Source organism: Oncorhynchus nerka, linkage group LG25 (assembly GCF_034236695.1).
Source record: "Oncorhynchus nerka isolate Pitt River linkage group LG25, Oner_Uvic_2.0, whole genome shotgun sequence".
In the NCBI taxonomy this organism is placed as follows: domain Eukaryota; kingdom Metazoa; phylum Chordata; class Actinopteri; order Salmoniformes; family Salmonidae; genus Oncorhynchus; species Oncorhynchus nerka.
The window spans coordinates 32,982,246-32,988,245 of record NC_088420.1 but is presented as its reverse complement, the minus strand read 5'-3'; the positions used below and the strand labels follow the sequence as shown (position 1 = coordinate 32,988,245).

Sequence of the window (6,000 nt, the reverse complement as noted above, 5' to 3'; positions counted from 1 at the left end):
CACTCATCACCCCACTCAGCACACACAGGAACATACTTTCATGTATTCTAATAGACCTTGAGGCCTCTTGACTGTTTAATTTTGCCCTTTTGTGTGTTGGAGGGTACAAGGCGGGGGGGTAGAGGGACCTATGGGAGGCATTTAGCAGTCATTTCAACAGACCAAACTCTATTGCAGATGGGAATTATTAATTTGTATCTGCTTTTCTTCAGCTCTACCACTTACCAATGGGGAGAAAGCATCATTCTATTTCCTTTTTGTGTTTCTGAAGTCCCTGGGCTTCAGGCATAGACTGATCCAGGGCCGTGAGTGTTAAATGTCAAGCCTTGTAGTGAGCTGTCAAAGAACAGAATAGTCCTTGGATGATTGATGACTGGAGAGCCTGAAACCAAAACCGCCCAATTGCAAATGCTACCTTGCGTCAGTCGTCTTACCCCCCCCACCTTCTCACCCTGATACTTGTTCACTATTCAAGGTCAGTTTGCACACCCTGACACCCCAACTTACTGACATCTCTCTCGCTTCTTGACACACCTACCAGCTTCATTTTCACACGATATTAAACCGTTTAATCCCAATAAAAGGGAGAAGAAAAAGTCAAAAGGGCCCTATATTCCATTGTGCTTTTTTCTCATTTTGGCTAGTTCTGCACCTTGCTAGCTTCTCTCTGCAGACTGAGACTCAAGCCCTGACATTCGCAGTCATTCAAGATGGGGGTTGGGAGAATGCAAGGGGTGGGTGTGGAGGGGGTACAGAATAACTTTGAGCTCTCAAATCAGATGACAAGATTATTAATGGCCCAGGGTATATCAAATCTGGTTACATGCATATTCATTGTGGATCTGTACAGATGGGACTGCTGGCTGTGAAAACTTTCTGCTGTCTTCAATGATGAGATCAATTTGTTTCCAGCTCTGCATTGTAATGGTTTACAGCAGACAGTTTACAGGACAGTTTCAGTTCTACTTATAATTCATTTATACATTTCTGTAGGGCATGTTATAACTATTTATTTCGCTGACACAATTTGAAAATTGTGAAAAAACAAAAAGAAACAATGAAAGTTATTGAGCTGACAAATCTGGCTTATGTTTGTTGTAAGTTCATAGTTTAGACCGATAGCATTTGTAGCCTAAGAGGTTACATGCCCAAAACATTGTACTACAATGTTATTACTGCTGGTGCGTCCGATGAAACCCAATGCAATGCAATGACCCTCCTCAGATGCCAGCCAGTGACAGTTTAATTGCGGAGCACTTCTGATTAAGAGATCTCTGTGAACACAGTTGTGATCAAAGTCTGTCATAGCATTACAATACTTTCATTTGTTTTCCCTGGCAGGGACATGCATCGTGCTCACTGGCTGGTTAATCAGTGGGCCTCTCTATCATCTTCATCAGGTTCTCCTGTGGTCCCACAGAATGTACAGCGAGAGAGTGTGTTCTGCTCACATGACTTTATCTTCCTCTCCCCCACTGCCTCTCACTCTAGTCTCTGAGATATTATCGAAGCCCTGAAAGCGCAACCCATTCAGCAGATCAAAGAAGGCTCTTTCAAACCTCAACATGGTAATTACAATTAATTTACATGTAAGTGGTATTTAGACTTCATTAACATTGAAGAAAGGAAAACATATTGTACAAAATGCATATATATCCTGTTAGCCGCCCCCCCGCTCTGCATTGTGGGTGGCTAAACGGAAAGGGTTATGAAACCAGAGCTTTGGAAAAGCACAACACCTGCCAATCTGACCTGCAGTGACAAGCCATACTCTCATCACTCGCATTAACAACACAGATAAACATAAAGCTAAATACCAGGCCATACTCTGTTAACTTTTATGTGTTTAGGAATGATTGGGTTTTTGCTTCACTACACAAGAGGGATCAAAGTACCTGGGAGGGACATCAGAGGCCTCGTCTCCCAATGGAAATGCTCCTCCATTTCCTTTTAATTCCAATGCATATATAAATGTCACTGTTCCCTCCCAAATCTATCTAAAACGTTAATAGGTCTGTCACATACAAGGTATTCCTGTGACGTATTTAAACAGAGGAGGGAATTTATAGCATGAGATAAACTTGTCTAAGCAGGGGACTTGTAAAACTGCTTTTGAACAATTTGACCTTATAAACCCACACTATCTATGCAATCTCTGTTTCCGACACATCAGGTTTTACACTGCACAAACCGTTTACAAAATGAAGGCCCTATTTTCAAACTATGGATTTTAAATCTAAAATGTATGGCTTAGACTAGAGGAGTTGGTGACATGCAACAAAAAGTAGGACTAGAGCACCAGTAAAGTGTTTGTTTATGTTGAATAATTATTTGTAAATTATGAGTACATTTACAAAAACGGCTATGATTATATTTTTACTAAAACATAATATAAAATAGATATACTCCTACACACATCCTTAAAAAAAAATATTGGAGGAAAAATGAATCAATGTACGTTTCATATAATTTTGGGACCATTTAAACAGTGTGTGGGTATTGTTCTCCTTACTGAGTGTAAAAACTTTTTTTTTTTTAAATGAATAGCTGAAAACAAGATTTAAACACATTTGAATTGGAGGTCCTTAAAAAGCAGAGGATTCAGTCAGCTGTCTGCAAATGTTTGTTTGCCACACCGCTCGCTGGTGTTGGACATTCTGACATTCTCTTCTTTTACCTCCTCTTTCTGTAGTTTGCTAACTGGTGCCAGTAAGCAGTCAGGGATGTGTGTGGGCTCTACCTCCATGGCATTGGATGCACTTGCATAGAGAGCACTGGGCCTGAGTCCAAAAGTGCAGGGTTTGTGCTCTTGAAGAGTCAGGGTAAGAGGAGATTAACCCATGTGATCTGGCTGTTCTGGGAGAGATTTGACTGAGCTTGGTGCTGAGGTGCTGCAGAGGGCACTGCAGGCCGGAACAGGTTCAGCCTGCATGCTTATCTTTGGGTCCCACTGTTGACAAAACTCCCTCCATCGCAGAGTGCTGAGAGTGGTGTAAAAAACGTGTTTACAATTCGAGGAGGTCAAGGACTTGAGGACCGATAACTATTAACAGAATAACCCTGCCACACCCATTCACAAGAGGGGAAAACATATGGCTGCAAGTTTTGTTTAAAGCCACACATGACATCCAGAAAAATATAAAGCCCTTAAGTTGAGTGCCTAGACAAAGCTATACTATGGGATTAATAAATACCACATATAAATACACATAAATATGTATTTTAACTGTTTAGTGTACATAAAAACGCCACATGCTAAAAACAATTGTGTTTAAAATAGTTCATAATTCTCCTAGAAGTTTTTACACTTTCTCTCCTAGAAGTTTGTAAACATCTTTATGGAGGCCTAAAACTATTTATTCTAGTGGGCTACCGTTACCGCACAATGTTGTTTGCATGCTTTTGATTGGAGTACTTGATGTTACTAAAATGTATACCTTCAAATACAAATTTAAAACATTACATTTGAACTAAATTCAGAAGATGGAATTGGCTTTGGATTCACCCGTATGGTTAGGCCAGACTAGAACATTGTATAGCACAGGGGCAAGGGGTCTTTGGGAGGCCAGGCGAGACTTAGACGTGGTGTGATAATTACTCCACCTCTTACTCTTTCTCTGTAAGTTGGGGCTGCCCCTGACTTGTCCAGTAGTAATGGTTTCTTTCCAAGCCCATTCCTCTTATGCTTTTACTGTATTTAAATATAAAAGGGAGTGCACGTGGTCCAGCTGACCAAGGTGATAATATTTGGACCTTGAAGTGTTTTTTCAGACATATGGAGGGATCGATTACACATGGCTGGGTGAATGGGTGACAAAAACACAGTAGAGTACTTCAGCTATAGATCGATAGTGCAGCTGCAGGGTTGAGGGTCAAGGGGTGAATTGTGTCGCCCTTCTTTTGGCTGTGATCTAACTGACTCCAGCTCAAAGCATAGCCACCTAGTGTGCTACAGGATACCATTGCATCAGTGACAGGTGAATATTACTGTATAATAACTATGTCATAGTTATTGTGTGATAAAATATGATTATCCTACGGTAAAATAAAAACAGGGTGAGAACAAACCCCACATTTCAAAAGTGCACTTGTTTTGAACCAGACAAATAGGAAAGTGAAAATACAGCAGGACCCAAAGAAGGCCAATGTTATTTTACTGTTTATTTCTAGAGGCTGACAGAGATGACTGACATCTCCCCCAAAAGAATGACCTCCATTTTTGCCCAAACCTGTCCAAACATACGATCTTTACATTGTTCCAGGCATTAGAAATGTGAAGCAGCTGTTTCCCTCAATGTAAGTTCAATCTCAGAGCTTTTCTGACTAAATATGAGTATGGTCCTACAGCAAATGTTATGTCTGGAGGATGCACATGTAGCTAGGGGCTCAATCGAACCCGCATTACCTCAAAGTCAAAATGACTGCTTTGATAAAGCTAGCTATATGTTGTCCTCTCCTAGCTAGCCAGCAGCATTTTAAAATCAGGTTGGTTCAGGCACTGTAGCCTATAAAGCTGTTGTTGATTGATTTATGTGTCTGTAAGATGGGTATGCTCTGAAGCTTGTTTGCTAGCTAGCTGGCAGATTTAGCATTGGCATGATATTTCATGAAACATCGTGGCATCATACAAAGTATTAGCTACTTAATTAGCTAGCTAGCTATTCTTGTGAAGTCAACATGCAAGCTACAATTTGATATAACAGAATAATCAGTGTGTTGGCCTAATGTAATTTACAATTCAGAAAAATTGATTATTTAGAAGAAGAAATGTGAGTAACACTTATTCAGTTTATGTTACATTCAAACGTGTTCTTCACCAATCCATATAAAATATTATTCCATCCATCAGAACCATCAGAAATAGAGAGTTTTGGCTCAATGTGTTTAATCCATTGACTTTATTGCCTGACATTGAGGGGCTGAATCTGGCGTTGTGATGACATTTCATGTGGAGATCAGCCCTTCATTCAGTTCTCCACACACATCTCTCCCTGTCTCAATAATGCCCTGACTTTTAGGTCAGTGAAACGCACATGGCTCCCTTTGCTATGTCAGAGAATCCTGTCTTGCTGACAGAGAAGCAGGGTACGTTTACCTGTTGAAAGAGGAAAACATATCTAAACAATTGCACCTGATAATGACAATAGATCAACACATTCTTTAGTCCAGCAGGTTAACCTGGGACAACATTCAAAACAAACAATCAAATAGCAATTTCATGGACGTACTGTAAGTGAACCATGTTGTGATATTTGGATTACAGGATAGAGTGCATTGGTGGAACTGAATTCACCAAAGTCAGAGAGAAAAAAATATTTAAAAGTAACAATGCAGGAGATGGTAGAAATGAAACAACCTTCATGTCCTCCTGTTCTTCTGTGGAGAGTGTCTGGAGAGAGTCTGGAGGAGGAGGAGCAGGAGGAGGAGAAGGAAAATGGTTCTTTAGCATGTCGTTCTAATGGACAAACCCCAGGAGGAAACGTCTTTAGGAAAAGAGAACTCAAAGAGGGAATTCCTTTTGACAATATATTACATTTAACTCTTTGTTGGGATGTCTGTTGAAAAAAGGACACAACTGTTAGTGACTGGACCAGCCTTAGCAATGCTGTATAAGGAGAGAAAAGAAGGCGGCAGTAGCTGGTACTTTAAAGTGTCAAGGCCTTTGTAGACATGACTAGTTTATGATGCTGATGTCAAGCATCCCACTCAATGAGGCCTTTGTCCCAGGCCAAGACCAGGGCAGTGGGAAAACTGCCCACTCTCAGTCGGCAGGGCTATCCATCTTTCCGTGAGGCTACCGTCCCCTTTGCACCAAAACTCTTGTGTATTAAACATCTCTTGGGTTAATGTGCTGGAAAATTGGCTTGCATTTTTATTGGGGGAGGCCAGCTAAATGAAAGAAAAACATCTCAGGGAGGGCAGAGAAGGATGTGAAAAATATCTGTAGGAGTGATCTGGGAGGGCTGGCCCCTCAAGACTTATATCCTGTGACCTCGATAA

At 40.8% G+C, this 6,000-nt stretch overlaps 1 long non-coding RNA gene across 2 annotated transcripts in view; it reads right to left on the bottom strand.

The window, feature by feature from the left end:
* Positions 1–3,216: 3,216 nt before the first annotated feature.
* The window catches only part of LOC115109406 (uncharacterized), an 88,856-nt gene continuing 86,072 nt past the window's right edge, over positions 3,217–6,000 (bottom strand). For both annotated transcript variants that reach the window (XR_003860516.2, XR_010461112.1), the window contains one exon: positions 3,217–5,400. This is a non-coding gene — a long non-coding RNA (uncharacterized LOC115109406). The remainder of the gene's footprint in view (positions 5,401–6,000) is intronic.